General features: G+C 44.9%; 1 protein-coding gene across 3 annotated transcripts in view; it reads right to left on the minus strand.

Annotated features, from left to right (window-relative positions):
* DAGLA (diacylglycerol lipase alpha) overlaps window positions 1-4,132 on the minus strand; it is a 33,464-nt gene extending 29,332 nt beyond the window's left edge. The window contains exon 1 of one of the 3 annotated variants that reach the window (XM_083165659.1): window positions 3,909-4,132. The gene's annotated coding sequence lies outside the window, so the exon portion shown is untranslated. The remainder of the gene's footprint in view (window positions 1-3,908) is intronic. The other 2 variants (XM_083165658.1, XM_083165657.1) reach the window with 2 other exon arrangements.
* Between the last annotated feature and the right edge of the window lie 17,388 nt (window positions 4,133-21,520).

A 21,520-nucleotide genomic window follows, 5' to 3' on the forward strand; every position in this document is an offset into this window, starting at 1 on the left:
GGCTGATTTGTGGGTGGACTTAACCTCAACGGCCGCGTACGGAAAGCGTACGTTAATATGGAACGTACGCACGTTTGGCCGCACCAACCAGAATAACCCCCTCTGTCACTTTGAATAGATTTGGAGAATTAATATTGTAATAAAAACTTTTAAGGTTTAGGGGATTATTTACAAAGCGTCAATTTCAGGTATATACTGGTCCAGAAATGCTAGGTTTAGAACTCGATGTTTAGTAGACAAACCCCACGTTGCTAATGTATATAAGGAAAAAGACTTGAAGCGTTGTGCATGTCGCTATATGAAATTCTATGCCTTGTAAAAGTCTGGATATAAGAAGGGGTGCATACATTTGCATCAACTTCCACTGTAGAGGTGGGGTGTTCTTTTATATCCCTTATTGCAGTGATGAGGAACCTTCGGCTGTTGTTATACTACACATCCCAGCATGCCCGGCTACAGTTTCTCTATTTGGCAATGCTAAACTTGATAGACTGACTTATGTGGCACACTGTTTGGGCTACATTTCCAGTAGATGAGTGAATGCACAAGGGGGGGGGGGGGGGGGCGCTACTAATTTTCACATCACAATTAAATTATTTTTATCATGATAATTAATAGGCACTTGAGAGAGCAATTAAATGGTTTCCGAGCGCCTATTAAGTATCATGCTTGCCGTGCCCCAGGGGCATCCCTCCCAGAGGCAATGGAGGCTCCAAGCCCTGAGGAGGCACCTGCAGGTAAAGCAGCACCAGTGTGAACCAAGTGTGACCACTGCTGTAACAATGGAGCTCTGCGGCGCACCTGTAGTTAATGGGATATATAGAAGGAGCGCTGCTAAGATCTGCAATAGGGGTACAGGATGGCACCTGCCTGGTTCCACTCAGCCTGCACTGCAGCAAGCAAAGATGCTGGGATCTCAGCTGGGTGAATGTTGACATACACCATATGGTGGGGGACACCAACCTTCAATTTGCCTCCAGGCGACTTAGATGAACTTATGGCAAAAGCACTGCTTTACGTGGCTATACCCATCTAAAGCCCAAATTATGGTGTGTCGTCAGGTGCCCATTACACAGACCCACGTTCACTACAAACGAATCACTTACCCCCATAAATCTAGTACTTCATTTTGATTAACCTGACTCCAGAAGAGATCTGAGACACCAATGAGGATAACGGAAAAATAATGTGTACACAATCATTTGATGTTGCAATGCTAAACAACATAGCTGGAGACTATACAGAGCTGTCTTTTCTCAAGAACACATGATCACATTGCTGAGGCAGGCCCACCACATTCTGGGGAAGTGAACTAGATTTACTACATATTTTGTAGACGATGATTACTCTGTGGAGAGTACAAAGAGGGATGGGCAACCTTAAATGCTATGCCCGGCTGATCACCATGACAGATGTAGGCAAGTTGCTGGCAAGATGAAGAACAAGACTGTGATTTACAATGAAATACAAATCTCAAACAACTGAAGACAATGCCGCCCTATATCTTATTTACCAACACATTTCTTATTCCAACCCATATAGTCAAATATCTTTATTACTCTCTTCCACCTTGTCAGGAGCTATTAATATTGTCTGCATTCCTCAAATAAGCGAAGGCTATCTAGCAGATCAGTGCTTCTAATCCTAACTATTTAAGCCTAGTGGGTTGGATAAGGCATTAACGCAGGACTAATCTCCAGGCATACTAATTTGATTGTAATAAAATCTCTGCTAATCTGTTTAGAGAACTGTAATTAAAGACAAGAGGATATTCAGGGAACGCAAGAAGGACTTCGGACAGCTCCCACACTTTGTGATTTAAAAAAAAATCCCAAGCCACACCTCAGAGAGTCCACATGCAGTCCTGACCGCTGAAGAGGGGGGTCATTCTGTAATGGCCATTGTCTATGTTTAGCCTGTGCTATTCAGTTTACTTTGGCACAAGTAAAGGAATGTGGAGTTGCGAGAAGGTACATTAGCACCTTATGCCCAGAAAAATACCTTATATCCACATGCAGGATATACCTGACCCTAACCAGGACATCTCTCTGATCACCACAAACTGAGCGGTTACCACATCCCACATGCCAGTACCTGCACAGTGCAGAACCTTCCCTTGGTTGCAACACACCCTTAAATAAGGAGCATCCCCTCCAGCATAGATAAAACCGCCGCCACCGCCCAAATGCATCTCTCATATTATTCTGCAGCAGACATGTACTAATCTAGCTGAGGAATCTCATGTGAGACTTTGTAGTTCTAAGCTTCAGATCAATACAGATTTTTCTTTTTTTTTAAACACCTGGAGTTAACATCGTTGTAATAATTATATGGATGGGTTCTGTGGTGTAATGTATCATGACATCATCTCATCCGATCCCAACAACTTGTGTGGCTGCAAAGTAGCAATACATAGAGAGGTCCTTGTACTGCTGATCACTATTCCTGGACTGTGGATGTATGTGCAGCTGGAATAAATACAGGTGTATACAGTCCTCATTGTACTAGTATCAGTGTAATATAATATACTGTAGCTATGCAGCTGTAATATAAGTGTATATGTATATAGCCACAACACACACTTTTACTGGTGTCTGTGTAACATAATATACCAGTAATTTCCAAACCTATTGCTCCAGGTACCGTAACAGCCCAGGTTTAAAGAATACAGGTGTCTTAAGTAGTACCTGAATACATTTTATTATACCATCTGAGCCCAAGCATGTATATCCTGTAAACCTGGATTGCTGAAGTGCCTTGATGACAGCATTCGGGAAAACCCTGTATTATACTATAAATGTGTGCTACCATCTGGAATAAAACTAGGTGTATACAATGGCATCACCTCATTGTACAAATATCAGTGTCCTAGAATATACTTTACATGTGCAGCTGACACATGTATAAACACAGGTGTACTTTATAGAATTCTATGGGTGTACATCTGTAATGAACAGTGTTTATAGCTACAATACATCAGTGTACCATTGTCAGTGCAACATATCAATATATAACAGTGTACCTGTGCACACATTATTAGTGAGGAGACTGATGAGGTCATGTCAGTAATAGGAGGTGACACCATTGTCTGGTGTACACATGCACTAGCATAAAAGGAGCAGGCATATTCTATATACAATACACCGTAGATGTGAAGAAATATCCTACATACTGTATAATATAGTGTGCAGACATATCCTAAAAATACTATATAGTGCAGATATATCCTATACATATATTCTATAGTGTAGCTATACAGAATATATATTAGTGTGTGTGCAGATATATACAATATATAATACAGTATAGCTGTGCATAAGAATATATAGTGCAGATCCATCCCATATATAATATACAGTATATATACATTTTGGCATATCATATTGTATACTACAGTGCAGATGTGTAGGCATATACAATATAGTGTAGCTGTACAGATCCTATATATTATAGTGCAGATACATCACATATATAATACACAGTGCAGATATATCCTATAATGTAGCTGTGAATGCATAATAGCATACATAACACAGTGCAGATGTGCAGGCATATGCTATATATATTGTAATATAAAATATAAAAAATATACAGAGCAGTTATAAATATATCCCGTATATAATGTAGCTGTGAATGCATACTAGCATACATAACACAGTGCAGATGTGCAGGCATATCTCATACATATAATACACAGTGCGGCAGGGCAGGCATCAGTGATGGGAGATGCAGCTGTCAGTGACAGAGCCCATGGGTACATGCAGGTGACACACACATGCCTGTGTAGTAGGGATGCTGCGCTGTATACACCTGTCTATGACATCACGCACAGCTGTATACCAGCACTGGCCCATGCTTCCCCGGGGGTTCCCCCCCTGGGTGCCCGGCTCCCGCGCCGGTTCTCTCACCTCTCGGAGGCTCCATGCTTCCTTCTCTCGCTCCTGCTTGCCGTGATCCCGGCGCAGCGGCACGTTCGCACCGGGGCGGGACCTGACGTCACTTCCGTAACCTCCTCCCGCACCGGCGGTAACCATGGCAACTACGCGGCCGCCGTGACGGAGCCGGGGGATTGTCGTGACACCTTATGGGGATGACGTGTATCCCACTGGGTCCTGCTGCTGCCGGTCCAACATCAGTCATCTCGTCACTGGCTGTATCCACGGAGCATGACAGCTACAGACCCCCCACCATTCCCCATCACCGGCTATACAATCACTGCTACACCCGCACCGAGGCTAGGGTTCCCCGGCACCAGCTCTGCCACTGGGAATGTACGTGCTCTGAGCACAGGCTACATCACTCCCGGGCTGTATTTTATTACTATAGGAATATTTAGGATTACATACTCAGTCATCGTGTCTTATTGCCCCAACCATTGCACCTCAGTACCCTGCACCATCCTACATTACCCCAACCATTGCACCTCATTACCCTGCACCATCCTACATTACCCCAACCATTGCACCTCATTACCCTGCACTGTACTACATTACCCCAACTATTGCTCCTCAGTACCCTGCACCATCCTACATTACCCCAACTATTGCACCTCATTACCCTGCACCATCCTACATTACACCAACCATTACGCCTCAGTACCCTGCAACATCCTACATTACACCAACCATTGCTCCTCAGTACTTTGCACCATACTAAATTACCCCAACCATTGCACCTCATTACCCTGCACCATACTACATTACCCCAACCATTACGCCTCAGTACCCTGCAACATCCTACATTACACCAACCATTGCTCCTCAGTACTTTGCACCATACTAAATTACCCCAACCATTGCTCCTCAGTACCCTGCACCATACTACATTACCCCAACCATTGCACCTCATTACCCTGCACCATCCTACATTACACCAACCATTGCACCTCATTACGCTGCACCATCCTACATTACACCAACCATTGCTCCTCATTACTCTGCACCATCCTACATTACCCCAACCATTGCACCTCATTACCCTGCACCATCCTACATTACACCAACCATTACGCCTCAGTACCCTGCAACATCCTACATTACACCAACCATTGCTCCTCAGTACCCTGCACCATACTACATTACCCCAACCATTGCACCTCATTACCCTGCACTATCCTACATTACACCAACCATTGCACCTCATTACCCTGCACTGTCCTACATTACCCCAACCATTGCACCTCATTACCCTGCACCATCCTACATTACACCAACCATTGCACCTCATTACGCTGCACTGTCCTACATTATACCAACCATTGCATCTGATTACCCTGCACCCTCCTACACTGCACCTCATTATCCTGCACCTTACTACATTACCCCAACCATTATGCTTAATTACCCTGCACCATCCTACATTACCCCAAACATTGCACCTCATTACCCTTCCCCATCCTACTTTACCCTGCTCTGTTCTACATTACACCAACCATTACTCCTCAGTACCCTGCACCATACTACATTACCCCAACCATTGCACCTCATTACGCTGCACTGTCCTACATTACACCAACCATTGCACTATCTTACATTACCACAAACAATGCACCACATTACCCTGCACTGTCCTACATTATACCAACCATTGCACTTTATTACTAGGGACTATAGTATATTCCTCGAATGTAACAATTTTAGTATAAGCTATATACAACTGGAGTTCAGAGGGGTTATGGTTATGTTTATTAAGAATTAGGGAAAGGTGTAGCACCTCAACCACCAATTGTTTAATAGCAGTAGTACAAAAGGTTTGCCACCAATGGTTCTCCACCATCGATGGAAATGCAGTGCTCAGAGGAGTCCAATTCTACTTTTCCACCAACAACTTGACATGGGGCCTAATTCAAACCTGATCGCAGGGTACATTTGTTCTCAAAATGGGCAAAACCATGTGCACTGCAGGTGGGGCAGATGTAACATGTACAGAGAGAATTAAATTTGGGTGGGGTGCATTTTAACTGAAATCTACTCTAAATTTCATTATAAAAATAATCCAGTCAGTATTTACCCTGCATAGAAATGAAATAACTTACCCAAATCTAACTCTCTCTGCCCATGTTGCATCTGCCCCACCTGCAGTGCAGCATGGTTTTGCCCATTTTGAGAATACATTTGTCCTGTGTTTAGGTCTGGCTTAGACCCATAGTTACAACCCAGTTCAGATCCCAATTATACTCCTTTGCCTGGTGCTCTACCGGGTGGGGCTTCCGTCCAGCTGCTGTATTCCAACAGTGTGGAGGGGCTGCTGGCGGCTGCCAGTGCTGTGGTGAGGAGGTGGTTGCTGGCTGCTTCTTCTGCAGGGATTGCAGTGGCAGGGTCTGAGGTATGCTGTCTAAGGTATAATATAATGTGTATGAATATACCATGCACTCCAATATATTATATATAAACTGTGTATAAAACAGAGCCTTCTTGTCTTTTTGTGTGTGCCAACACTGTACACATTGTGGCAGAGACAGCCTATCTCTACATGAGAGCAATGTGGAGGATCCAGACCAGGTTTTGCAGCAGAAGCAAAGTTGGGTTATCCAGCAGCACCTGTGATCTCCTAATAGAAGTGTTTCCATGGCAAAGGGTAAATGCTCTTGATGCTGGATTAGCTGCCCAAGCGATAGGCCAGGTGTGGACTATGATAGAGACCACTGGAGCATTTGCAAGGTCTGTTATATGTTGTGATTACCTGTATGCTGCTGCCTGTGACTACGCTTGCCTGTGGAATTGATCTGGAATGCTGTGACCTGCTTTATAAAATAAAGACCAAAGGCTTAATTTGAATCCCCATGTATGTGATCCTTTTCACAATATGTATAATGAGTCCAATTCTCCAGTTTCTCACAGCAAATAACCCCAGAACCCTCCAAAAAGGGGGATATGGAAACAACCAAGACATGGTGGTGCTCGGTATTTAAAACATCAGGCTGTGAGGTACAGGGGTATACAGTATGTAAGAAGTGTCAGTAGGGGAGAAGTGGTATCATTGCGAGTTATGCACGATCACACCCTTTCTCCCCCTTGTATGACTGTGGTGGTGTGTGCTAAGAGACAGGGTCTATACTGTATATTGAGCCTGCTATCTACAAGATTGCGTGCCACTGGGCAGCTTATGAACAGTCAGTAAAACTGTCCATTCCGACAAATACTATAGCCCAGGGGTCCTCAAACTATTTTGCTCTGGGACCCCATCAGAAAATAAAAAATAATTACAGGACCCCAGCAAGTTAAGGTAGAAGGTCATCACATGACACGTGCAGTCAGCAGACAGCACATACATGGCAGCATTGTGGAGGCACAAAAGGATGGGAGGAGTCTAACATAACAGACAATTCAACAGAATTTTCAGACTCCTTGATCACTAACTGAGATTAGAAAAGTCATCAGCCTGATGGTCAGCAACATGGAGTCGTGACCCCATGGTGAGAAGGTCGGGACCCACTTTGGGGTCAGGACCCACAGTTTAAAACTGTTGCTATAGCCAATGATTCCCAAAGATTTTTTTAATTTCATAGCACCTTGGAGAACACATTTTTTTTCTCACCAGTCTAGAACACTACATGATAATAGAATTCAGAGATATTGGTTACATAAATTTGCACAAATTTATGTGTAAGCCCCCAAGCCGTCCTCAAGGCTTGGGGGCTCTTTTTATTATTTCTCTCACTATCTATATATAGCTTCGGCTTCCAATCACTAATACCTATTAACACTATAGTATTTTCACTGGTGTGCTGCTCTGGGCTTTCTAGCTTGTGCTGGTTTTTGGGGTGCCGCACCCTGCACCTAGATATACTGTAGCACAAGGGACCCCCAATATACAGAGGTATATTGACGACGGCTTGGTGCATACACATAAATTTGTGCAAATATATGTAACCAATATCTCTGAATTCTATTATCATGTAGTGTTCTAGACTGGTTACTAACACCATTCAGCGAGCTGGGAGAAACCATGGATTATTACTTACTCAGTATTACCCATTGTCGTAACAATGGAGGGTGCAGGGGATGCAGTTGCAGTGGCAAACGCAGGATTTTCAGAAGGGGGTTTCCGGAGGGGCGGAGCAAAGCACGGAGATGAACACTTAGGTGACCCAGTATATGCCGGGTCAGTTAAAGTATTATAGATAGACCAAATATATATAAATAATAATAATAAAAAAATATATATATACATACATACATATACATACAGGGGCGTCAACAGCAGTGTACACCCCTGGGCATAGCAATGTATTGGGGCCCCCTACCGATCCTCCAGCGAGGTGGGGGAAGCTTTGATGCCCTGCGGGTGGTAGGGGGTATTATATCAACCGCTCAGCATGTAGGGCCTGGATCAGTAATTTCCACTAATTACCCCTTTACTGCACAGATGGTGGGAGAAGGGGGCATTGGGCTGAATGAAGGGGCCCTGATACATAACTTCCAGGGTGGTAGAGGATGTTTAATATGCAGAGGAGGGGTGTATAGTGGAGTGGGCTTATTATTCATAATTTTCTGGTTGGAGGACAGCTTGCTTGACTGCAGATATCTCCAGTTCCCGGAAATAGATTTCTTAGATTTTAATGGAATTAAAAACTAGAGAATCCCTCCTACCAAATGGTACTGGGGAATAGGGGATCAGGGTTCAGGAGGCAGAGCAATCTGCCCACGAGTATATAATACTACATACCAGGTGTGTGGAGCTGGAGCAGTAACCAGCTGCTGGAAGGCTGATATCTCTGGTTCTGGGAACAGTAGAGACAAGCTACTAAGGTCCACCAAAGGGGAAGAGTCCCAGCTTTTGGAATATACTGTATCCTCAGAAAAACTCTAAGTCAGAAAGAACCTGAAATATCTGACTGGGAATAACAATTAACAGGCTTGGATGGGGACCACTGCTTTGAAGTCAGATATCTCCGGTTCCCAATGGCCGATTTTTACAATTCTTATACCCTTGGAAAGAGGGGACCCTCAGCTTTCAGCTGAGTGCCCTTAGACTCCTGGAGGGGTTTCTGGGTACTCAGAAACCCCCCCTGCGTGCGCTACTGAGTTGCTATGGGGCCCGGTGGCTCGGGGGGCCCGAGGCCAAGCTAGCAATCCCCTGCACCCTTTTAAATTCTTTTTAGATAATGCCGCAGGCAGTGGAAAGCCGGCAACGCCGCTGTCCCATGCCCCAGTAACAGCGCAGCAGAGATGATTCAGCCCTCCAGCTATTTCTGCAGCTGCCTCTCTCCTCCCCCTCTCTTCCGGGGCTCAAAGTCACTCTAATGACCTGACCTGCCCCGGCGCGCAATACAAAAGCGCTGGCCTGACCTGTCAGCTCCGTCCGGCGCTGATTGCAGAAGACGGAGTGTAGTGTGTAGACGCAGCACCAAGAAGACCCTGCAGTGTACTGCGGGCATTCGGGCAGTGCGCAGTGGTGACCAGGCTTGTGGTACGGAGACCCAGCAGGAGTCAGGACTAGGAGGAGCTGTGACCTAGTGCTGCCAGAGGTATTCTCACCTGGGGGGGTTTGGGGTTTTGAGAGGGGGGGGGGGTACACAGCAGCACCTTTTACTTGGAGGGGGGTTGCAAAGGTACATAGCAGCACCTGTACTGGGTAGGTGAGGGGTACATAGCAGCACCTGTACTGGGTAGGTGAGGGGTACATAGCAGCACCTGTACTGGGTATCAGCACCTGTAATATTTACATAGCAGCTATGGGGCCCACATCGTTCTTGTTACGCCCCTGGTATTACCCCTCCTTTCCATGCACCTGAATGTTATTACTAAACTAATTAAGCACCTGCCACTATCAAATGTATGTTTAAAAGGTGACACCAGCAGTAGTCACTTTCATGTTCTACCAAGTGGTAAGTCGAAAGCATTTTTACGAATGGCATCTTTAATAGGCGATGACAGTGAAAGAATATATGGGAGCCACATTTCAAAAAAATGGCCCTTCAGTTTGTCTTTTTTGGAGTGTGGTGTCAGTCCAGTCCATAGAGAACAAATATGTAATTCGAGGATGTAGTCGAGTTATCAGGATCGAGTCAGGTTTAATCCATTGAGAATGGATGGTTTTCTTGGTTCCCGCAGCCAATTTATTAAGATGTGATTACCCTTAGACAAGATGGGGGGACACTGTTTTAGGGTGTATGCCCCAAAATGCCCTTCTTTTGGTCATTTTAAATGATATATTCAAATGGGAGTTGATATATGTTTGAAGGTCATGTCATAACGCTAATACATTTGGACAAGACCAAAGGCAGTGAGGGATATCCCTGTCAGGGAACCACATTTATAACAATTGGAGGAAGGAGTCTCTCCTGTAAGAAACTGTCATTTTGGTGTGAAGTAGAATCGGTGTAAAATTTTATGATGCATTTCTGTATAAGAAACGGTGACCAAGGGTGAAATTTAATAGGATGAGAGAATCAGAAAGTGAGAGATATGGTAAGAAATCTGTTTTTTTTTAAAGCATCAATCATTCACACCGCAAAACCAGTTTCATTTTGCAGTGTAAATGATTGCCGCTTTAATAAAAGGAAAAAAAAAAAACCAGCATCAGTCCGGAGATGTATAATAAAATATATTTTTTTATTTATGACAATACAATTTACACAATTCACCGGCCGGTAAATTTGAAAAACATATAATAAATTCATAGAATCATGAAATTCCACATAATCACTTTAATCTAAAACTATCTTTATCAGATGGTGATCAAGCTATTTTGTTAGTATAGCAAGAAAACAGATGTTGTTAATTCTCTTTGCAATAGTTGTTAGTAAGTCCAGGTTTTAACTCTGTAGCTCCATTAGTGATGCATGAAATGGTTAAAGATAAGTAGCCAGTCAAAAAGCTCTCTCACAGCTATTTGGTAATTAATTATGGATAGCTCAGATATCAACAGAATGTATGGTTAGTATTTTGGAAAACTTGCAATTAATCAGCAGTCGAATGATAATGAATATCCGGTGCAGTAATGGTTAATGAGCTCCTGTGAGTTTTGACACGCCAACCTCACTTCAGCTGCAATGCTTCCTTTTGTCTAAACTGTGGTAGCATGATCATTTGGTGCTTGGCCAAAGTGTGCAGCCCTTCAGGGTTCTTCCACGGGATGGCAAGTGGGTGGCGATATAGTTGGCAGGGGTGCAAAGAGTTCTTGTACATGTTTCTCCACCTTGCTCATTGGAGGCTTCCTCAGAAAGGTATATATAAATTGTATTGTCATAAATAAGTAAAATATTTTATTATACATCTCCGAACTGGTGCTGTTAAATAAATTTAGAAGAAATATATATAAGTGCTTATCTTAAGGATGTGGTTAGAGGCTAGAATCACCCAACGCGTTTCGTCCTGTCAGACTTCATGAATTCGCATATACGCGAATGTATCCGTGTAGCGGAAGTTGTCCGCTAACATGTAACTCTTTATGCATGGTAGATTAATGCCTCCTAAGGAAGCGTTCAGGGCACTTTCTTCCACCTCCTGTGGCAATGTCAGTCAGTGACTGACTTTTGGGGGGCAATTATGCAAACTCTGGTAGATACAGGCATCCCTAGAGAAATACTGACTGCCAGAAGCTGTCTTCTTAACATCTTCGATGCCAGACAAATAGAAACCGGTGATCGACAATATGTTAGGAACATATGCTCATTGGCAAAGGTTATAATAGCCAGAAGCTGGCTGGCGAAAAAAGGTCCCAGTCCAACATGCTGGAAACAGTTGGTGAACTATACTGTGAAGCAGGAAAAACAACTTTATATCAGCAGGAATGCTCTGTATAAATATAAAAAAATCTGGCATCGCTGGATAGATAACTATGTAATCTGTCCATAATCCCGTTTCTCTCCCTTTTTTCTCCTTCTCTCTCCCCCTTTTCTTTTCATGTGCTTTCTGTCAAGTACGAAAAGCAGTCGCTAAAACCTCACATCATAAGGCTTTGTTGCACAACTAAAAAGGAGACTGAGGTGACGGGCGGACGCATATCTACCCGTTACCTCACTCTCTCCATCCCTTAGCCACATAGGTGTGTTAGTCTTTGGATGAAGCACCCTAAATCTCCAGGGAGATGAGTATTACTACTTTCTCTTTGCTGTTCCTATAAAGCACATGCAAGGCATGATAAGCATGGGAAAAGGTTATGACTTCTCCAGCAAAAACTCACTTAAATTATATATTAAACAGAAGGGAAGGAAAACATTTATGTAAACTAAATAAATAAGTGCACGTGCACAAATTAAAATAAGTGTGAAATAACTAATAGTAAATGCACAAAAGAAACGATACACGCTTCTCAACTCCACCATAAGGTCACTGTAGCACTTTAAATTTATATGAGTATTAGAATTATCACAACGTAATATTGGAAAGATACTATAATAAAATAAATAAAAAAAAAAAAAAATCCGAGAACGGTTATCCATCAACTAAATCACAAATATATGCACCTTAATAAAAAAAAAAAACTCACTACTCTCATTACGGAGAACTATGGAGGTTATCGACAGCTGGTAAAAAATAAACAGTACTTCCCAGATGGCAACTCTTAAAGACCCCAAATCAAAAAGCAAGATGCAAACAGTCTTAATTCATACAAACAGTGTTAGATTTCCAGGCGGGGGGTGGTGGAGGGGGGGGGCTGTGTGTGGGGGGGGGGGGGAGTTGTGGGGGGGGGGGGCGGGGGGAGTGGGTTTCAATGTATGTGTATGTATTTATTATTTATTCATGTTCTTGATATTTATGACGAAGCTCTATTATGATATTTTATTCAGTCTCAAGACATGAATTGTATTGTGAAAAAGGAATAAAGATTATAAAAAAAAAAAAAAAATGTCCAATCCAGTTTAGAAAAGTATATTTAAAAAAATCCAAATGGAAAACGCACTTTCAATACATGAAATAAAATGATATAAAGTGAAATGAGGAAGAAACACCAGAACAGTAGAGGATGTAAACAGATTATGTCACGTTCAAAATGTATCTAGTTACACAAAAGCCAACTAGATCTTCCAGTTCCTTCCAGACATGCTATTGTTACATTCTACAAACAAGCGGCCAGGATGCAGTGTGTTTATATAGTTCAGAATGCTTCTGGTGTAGTCCACAGTCTGTTTGATACATGTTATTTTTCTGTGCATGATACAGTAGTATAAAGAATCCGATTGAAGTTTCGGTGTAAACTAAGGAAGTCCATATATGCTTATCACATAACCTTCAGCCACCAATTCAAGTGTTTATCTTAAAGAAAAATTAATGAAACACAGAACTAGTTATAAAATCCCTGGCATTGCTAATTTATTGGAGTACTTTGGTCCAATTCTGAAACACACACAAGATAAGAAACCAACAGTTATATTGTTATATCCTTTCATTTAAAATATATTAACTTCCAAATCTTTTACCAACTTTTTTTCACTTTAAAGATACTCTATAATCTCACATACGTGAGTTGTTCCAGAACAATTCTTGACCATTTTTCTTAAAAAAAGAAGAAAGTATAATATGGATTTTAAGGGAAATTTGGTAAATGCAATGGGACTACAAAAAAACTAAAAACTAATTATACACTCAATTAAATAGCAAAAAGCTCACCCTTTGACCCCACAGGTGCATTATATTTGCACTTAATTGAATATGTCCCTAAGAGGTGACCCTATTTAGACACTCAAAAAGTTATACAGGGTTATGAAACACCCAGACAATTATATAAGACCCCTAGAGGTATTCTGCCTAGGACATCTTCCTATTGTTCCTCTAAGGCCCCCATACACTATGCGATTTTGGGCCGATTCCATGCGATTTCGGCACTTGGGCCGATAAATCGTGTGAAATCGTCCCAAAATCGCATGTGTTTGACATTTGACCCGATCCAATGCGCGGTCCCGTGCGCATCGGACCGGATCAGGAGGTCGGACGTTCAGCAGGTACGATCACGTCCGACCTCCTGTAGTGGGCTGGGGGGGGGGACGGGGGAGAATGAGTGCCCAGCGGGGGATGCCGGTGACAGTGGGGCGGGCGGCGGTGATAATCACCGTGCTCTCACTGTGCAGCTTGCTGGCAGCAGCAGCGTCTCTGGGTGCAGCGGGGGATGCCGGTGACAGTGGGGCGGGCAGCCGTGATAATCCTCATGCTGTCACTCAGCGGGCGGGTAGCGGCGGCTATTACATCTTTAAAATAACATGTCAAATGACTATCCGCCTTCTGATTGGCTGAGATAGCACACTCTCAGCCAATCAGCGGCCGCTGATTGGCCGGCCGCTGATTGGCTGAGAGTGCGCTATCTCAGCCAATCAGAAGGCAGATAGTCATTTGACATGTTATTTTAAAGATGTAATAGCCGCCGCTGCCCGCCCGCTGAGTGACAGCATGAGGATTATCACTGCTGCCCGCCCCACTGTCACTGGCATCCCCCGCTGCACCCAGAGACGCTGCTGCCGGCAAGCTGCACAGTGAGAGCACGGTGATTATCACCGCCACCCGCCCCACTGTCACAGGCATCCCCCGCGGCACTCAGAGATGCTGCTGCCAGCCCCCACTACCGCCACTGCTCACCGGCACCGCCGGTGCCCGCCCCCCCTGCTCCTCACTGCCCGGCAGCTCCCTGGTTTATTTTATATGTGATAAATCTTATGCGATTTATCACATGTAAAAAATGGCACATCAAGTGCCACATTGTACGTGAGCTTCCCGGGGAGCTGCCGGGCTTCTCGCAGGAGAATTGGGTCCGACTTGTCCCTAGGACAAGTCGGCCTAATGTATGGGGGCCTTTAGAGTAAGATACACTCACCAGTACATAGGATGCCACCAGGTCTTAATGTGCAGAACATTAGGGGCATTGTTAATTTTATAGCTTGCCTCCAGTCCTTACGCTTATTACGTAGGCAGTCTAAATAAATAGAGGTAAAGAACTCTGTCAAAGGGCCAGACTCCATCTGATATTAAGTTGCTACTTAACCCCCTTAAAGCAAATGTACCCATCACACATAGGCCCACATTGGCCCAATTGCAAGTAAAGCAGTTAGAATTGAATTTGCACATAATCACTTAACAGGTATTGTGTATCCACCATATATCTTATTGTATTGACAATAACTGCCTTATTGTGTTTTGTTGACAATACATTTATATAGAAGTATTTTTGAACTTCCGTAGTGAACGGACGTTCAGCAGGTACACAGCAATACAATTGGCACACCAGCACAAAGCAATACAAATGACACACAGAAGAGAATGTGGAACAATTTTGAATAACAGAAATAGCTGTAGTTCAAAAACATTTTTTTAACTCTGTTGGAAATTGAGGGAGACAAATCCAAAAGAAAGGTTTGAAGATAATTACAAAATAATATTGGTTGGATTGAAGATATTTTAAAAGTAATTATTCCTGAGGACATTGCTTATGATCTGACTGTGGTATTCGCAGACCTGGTTACTGAGTGCCAGCACAAGTATTGTGTCTGCTCAAGCACTCAGGAGGTGGTTCCTATGTCAGACAGAGGCCCTTATTCTGATCGGTGCGGACTTTTCCGAATTCTTTCGGATGACGTTTTTTAGCCGTCTGCGCATGCGTGGAGAACGCGACGTGCATGTGCCACGCATGGTCTCCGTACTTGTTCTCATTAATACCGTACAGAAATGTGCACCGCAATCACTCGGGCAATATGGGTGTGTTATGGGCGTCATGCGGAATGACACAGGGGCGTAGTTTCAAAGTGGGCTAAACTGGGCGGAAACATGGGCGGACATGGGGGAGTACACATATTTGGGTAGGCGTGCATTCGGACAGCACGCCGAATGCACGCGAACAAAAAGGGTAGAAATGTGCGGTGTCCAAAAGGCGGACACCACTCGGTCATGCGCTAGGCAATCGGAACGCCTAATCAGGACGGACGCACCTCAACCAATGTCACCTGAACCCAATACAATCACATACTTTACCCATTACTTGTTAATTACACGCTTCTCACTGCTACAATTGGAAGCATTGTAGCTTAAAGGGCACATTACATGCTGCACTTGTCACACACTTTTACACTGCAAATAATCCACACAACTTAATATTAATAATACTAATACACATGGCACTTCTGCATGTATCAATTAATACAGACATTTGGGGGGCCAAAATAACATTTATTAAAGACACTTTGCCAAAAATTTAAAAAACATCAAAAATAAAATGGAACCATAACAGGAATAAAAGGAAATAATATAGAATAAATAGCCACATCAGAATCATTAGGAACACATCAGGTGGCTTCACAAAAAAAGTACAGCACCAATACTTCAAGTACAGCACACAGTAATGGTAGCCGAAACAGGGCAACAGGGGAACCAAACATGACATTTGAACCGCAGGCAAATGTGGTGACCCTCGGCACGGATTTTGACACAGGATGCTGACAGACACAGCTCAATGGAAGATTTGGGAAGACATAACGGTGGAGATTAATGGGGACACAAGTTCATTTGCGGGCACGTTTGCCCCTGGCAGGCTCCTTGCCACGTGCAGCAGCTCTCCGGCCTCGCCCACGGCCAGAGTCAGATGGTGGCTCACGTGGAGCACATGCTGGGGAGGGGGTGGATCTTCTTCCCCCTCTGGCAGCAGGGAGTGATGAAGTTGGTAAAGCACCAGAAGCGGGTGACATTAGGACCCTATTGGTGGTAACTAGCTCCACCATAAGTTCATTATGGCGGAGGAGGAGGTCATTTTGCCGCAGGGCTTGATCAGCCAGCACCTGCAGGCTAGCAGCAATAGATTGCTGGCTGGCACTCATAGCCTGCAGGCTCGCAGCAATACTCTGCTGGCTGGTGGTCAAACCCTGCAGCACCTCCTCGGTCCTACGCACCCGCTCCAATGCCGAGTCTCCCTGCTGCACAATACTATCTAGCACACTGCCCCACGTGGACAATTCAGCCGCGGACAATCCCGGCTGCTGCTGCACGGGCCTGCTACTGGGGCCAGGTGGCACAGACTCCACAACCTCCTCAAGAGAATCTTGACCAAGCGGTGGGGATGCTGTTGAACGAGAAATTACCAATTACCACACATTCCATGCCAAATTTAAAACAGCTACTTATGGCCTGGCAAATAATTACCTTCAGGCGTAGAAGCCATCACTTCCGCTGGGGACTCGCTGTCTATAGTGCTCACCCCCCGGACCTCCTCCACTGCTATGCAGCACTGGGCCATCTCTTCCAGGGGGGTGAGCTCCAGCTTAGATGGCATGGGGCCAGCCCCAGAGGTGTGGCTGTGTTCCCACCGCTGGGTCAATTTCTTCTTGAGGTTGCCTTTGAAGTCGTGCCACCTGCAATCAAAGTGTACATATTAATACATGTAACTCCTCATGTTTGCTGTAGCACCCATTGCAATCTGAAACATAATACAACATGTGCCTACTGACAACAAACTTAGATTATATTCATATTTAAACCCAACCCTTAGAAGATACAACAACAGTCCCCCTCCAATAACTATCAATTCAATGTCATGGCCAACATGTCTGTGCCTCCAAGCAACGTGAACACCCATTGACCAACTCCATCTAATATTTAATGTAAACATTACTGGACTTGTACCACTCAAATGTAACACACATCTACTTGCCTCTTCTTAACGTGCTCCGTCTGACGAACTTGTGGAGCCACTGCATTAATCTCCGCCGTTATCTCCTCCCAGATCTTCCATCTCCTTGTGTGTGTCAACTTCACCGCTGGGCACTCAATTAAATCACGTGCCCGGGTCACCAGGATGTCAAGCTCCTGCGGTTCATATGCCATGTTTCTTGTGGTTGGTTCCTCTGTTGCCCCACTGCGGCCACGGGCACGGCCAGTGGCACTGCCACGGCCACGGGCACGGCCACCGGTTGCTGTACTTGAAGTGCTGGCCTGGGTACTCTGTTGGGAAGCCACCTGCTGTGTTGCCAATGATTCTGCTGATGCTGAGGATGGGCCAGCTGCCGATTGGCCTGATGTTGCTGGCCCATCTGGCTGGTCTGGGTTGAGGGGGACATAGGTGGTGTTGGCCTCCATGCGGGCCAAGAGGTTCTGCACCACCTGTTCTTCCTCTGACTCTGAGCCAGCCATGTTAGCAACAACACTTTGCCTGTGTAGGGCAATTTTAAATAAGTTTGGAGTAATTGGCGTTAATCAGCTACAAGCTGCGTTCCATGCGGCAGCGTCACGCACGGCTGCGTACGCCGTGGTGTGTGTGCGGCGCATAGGCCACGCCCATAGTAGCTGTAAATCGCTTGTACAAAACATGGAGAAACATCAAACTAATATGTAGGTGACCTGTTTAAAGATTTGTTGGCATGGACACATGTAACGTTATGCAATCCTAAATGCTATCTGTCAAATGTTCAGTAGTACTGTGTTTGTGTGGAGATTGACCATAAAAAGGAATTTGCACAATCCATGTTCAAATCCGGCCCAGAAGTCATGCAATACTCATCACTGATGTCATGCACAACACATGTGCTAGGCCTATAAATTGTGCATAGCAGCTAGGTGCATTTGTCTCCAGAGCAGTATTGGGCCAGGTTATAAGGTAAGCATTCTGCTGCTCCAGATTTGTTTGTATGTAGTTATTGAGCAGGTGAGCACACCTGTAATACTTACTTTGTGTTTAGTTGATACATGTTTACAATAAATGTGTCTTTAGCAAGGTGTGTGGTGTGGTTAGATAATTCAATCTTCTTTCTAGAATACTATGGATCTGTGGGACTACACTGGGCGCCCCTGTATTGTACGTATAGTTGCATTAAATGTGTCAAATTTTGAAGTATCACCAATCTTGCCATAGGTGTATTCTTATTTTGTTACCTTTTTTTGTAGCTAGCTGAAGGGGTCATGCGCTAAATGGCACACCGGCTAAGGTCACTTGCGGCTCACCCCACTCGTCGCCCAAGGAGGCCAGGACGTGCTAGAATCTTCCGCACACGGGTGACACTCTTTGGGATGCCCGATGATGAGGTACTTACTAGGTACAGGTTACCCCCACATATTATTCTAGATATACTCTCTTTAATTGAGAGTGATCTAGAACCTCTTCATGGGATCACGACAGCAATTCCGCCTCACACACAGCTGCTGGCGGTGTTGCATTTCTGCGCCTCAGGATCTTTCCAACAAGTAGTGGCAGTACTTGCTGGAATATCTCAGCCGGCTTTCTGCCGAATCCTGAGGCGTGTGATGTCAGCCATGTATAGGCGCAAGGGGCACTTCGTGGCCATGTCTTTTGCCCAAGAAACCCTTAACGGAAGCCAGCAGGCATTCCATCAAATTGCGGCTTCCCTAATGTGATAGGGGCTGTGGATGGCACCCATGTACCATTTGTGCCTCCATCTCGAAGTGAGAAGATATATAGGAACCGAAAATTGTTCCACTCACTGAACGTGATGGTGGTATGTGGCCCATCCATGGAAATTCTCTCCTTCAACTCGAAGTTTCCTGGAAGTGCCCATGACTCGCATGTTATCCGACAAACCGGGATATGGCAAAGACTCCAAGAGCTTGAAGGCCGTGATGCGTGGGTTCTGGGTGACTCCGGTTACCCATGTACGCCCTGGCTACTTACGCCGTACAGCTCCCCAACACCAGGTCCACAGGAGGCATTCAATAGGGCGCATGTTGCCACCAGGCAAGTGGTGGAGCGCTCAATTGGCCTGTTGAAGGGTCGATTTAGAGTGCTCCACCGCACTGGTGGTGACTTACAGTATGCGCCTGAAATGGTGTCGAGGATTGTGGGCGTGTGTGTTTTTTTCCACAACATTGCTGTGCGGCGTGAGATACCCTTTGATGAGTGGGAGGTTCCATCTGAGCCGCAAGACCCGCCCATGCGCCCATCCCGCTCCCCGGAAAGCCGACGCGGATACCAGCTGCGGGACTCTGTGGCCCTGAGATACTTCAGGTACATTTCTGAATGTTGTCCAGACCAAACATGTATTTGATCTATTATCCCCATCAAGGTAGACAATGACTTCAATTTTGTGTCCTCCCATTTCAACATTAGGCAGCATGTCCTCTTAATGGCAATAGCAATAGCACTACGTATTGTGTTTGAGGTGTATTGGTTTAAGGCCAATATTGCAGGTATTGTCCATAGATTTCAAATCATATGTTATGTATTCCTTTTTTTAGTTGAGCTATTCATCCAAGTCTGGTGAGTACATTGAATTTCTTATTTTTTACACCATGTATGTGTGGGATGTGGATGTGAATATTTTTGGTTATGATGTTTTTGGGATGATCACATATATATATGTAGATTTTGGGTGGTTAGTTAAAAATATATAAGCAGTAGGAGGCAGGCAGGCAGGCAGGTGTCCAATGTAATGGGCAAGTTCTAGTATGTGTATGTGTTTTTTATCATAAATGTACACATACACATAAATGCATACAGTAAGTAATGCGAAGTACAGCTAAGCGATGCCAACCTATAGCACGCGTTGCTTGGCGGTGCGATGTTATCGCAGATGTTTGGGCGCATACACAACGTCCATGTCAATATGGATAATAAAGTTTATACCAAATAGTGAAGTTACCAACCAATCACACGACAGGATGTCTTTTCATGTGCCATTGCTAAAATGGCTGCCTACCAGCGTGCAGAACCTTTCTCCACTGCGGAGCTACTGGCGCTGGTGGGAGTTATGGAGCGCAGACTGGGGCAGGCAGGCCCCTTCATCAGTAACCGTGACAAGCGCCGGGCATATGTTGCGGCCCGGCGCCGCATATTCGCCCGCACTCATGTGCGGAGGACCATCGCCCAACTGGAGAGGCGATGGTCCGACCTGCGGAGGCGGGAGCCAGAGCGTCTGCAGGCTCTGAGGCGGCGTCTGCAACGCTGTAAGTATTTTCGCCAAATACATATAAATGACAGTGGCCAGGATTCGGTCTGCTTCAAAAGTGTTAAAATGGAGAGTAACAAACAGCCAGCCAATCAGCTCCTACCTGGCATTTTACAACTACAGTCTGTGACATGACAGGAAGGATATGATTGGCTGCGTGTTTATCACTCTACATTGTATCACTTTTGAAGGCTAGTGCATCTAGGCCAGTGAGTGTTTGCATTTTCACATTATTTAATATTAATATTACATGAGGTCAATTGGGTGTTGATGACATAGAAAAGCCATATACTATATGTGTAATATATAACACATATATAATGTGGTTATGATATGTACTTGTTAGAGTAATTTCAATGTCAAATGACACTCACCCATTTTGTTTGTTTAACCCACAGCGCGGGAGAGAGCCAGACAGGCACGTCAGGAGGCCCAGGAGGTGGGCAGTGAGGAGGCCAGACAAGAGGTGGCCAGTGAGGAGGCCAGACAGGAGGTGGCCATTGAGGAGGCCACACAGGCCCAGGAGGTGGTGACGGAGGAGGACACGGAGGAGGCCCAGGAGGTGTCCCAGGAGGTCGGCCAGGAGGTCGAAGTGGAGGAGGAGGAGGTGCCCCTACCCCTCCACGATGTGCCACCACCTCCCAATGTGGAGGATGAAGACCTGGTGGAGCTGCCTGGCAGGGGTAAGTAGACCTAATGCTTCAT

Source organism: Crinia signifera, chromosome 11 (genome assembly GCF_055691185.1).
Source record: "Crinia signifera chromosome 11, ASM5569118v1, whole genome shotgun sequence".
Taxonomy (NCBI): Eukaryota; Metazoa; Chordata; class Amphibia; order Anura; family Myobatrachidae; genus Crinia; species Crinia signifera.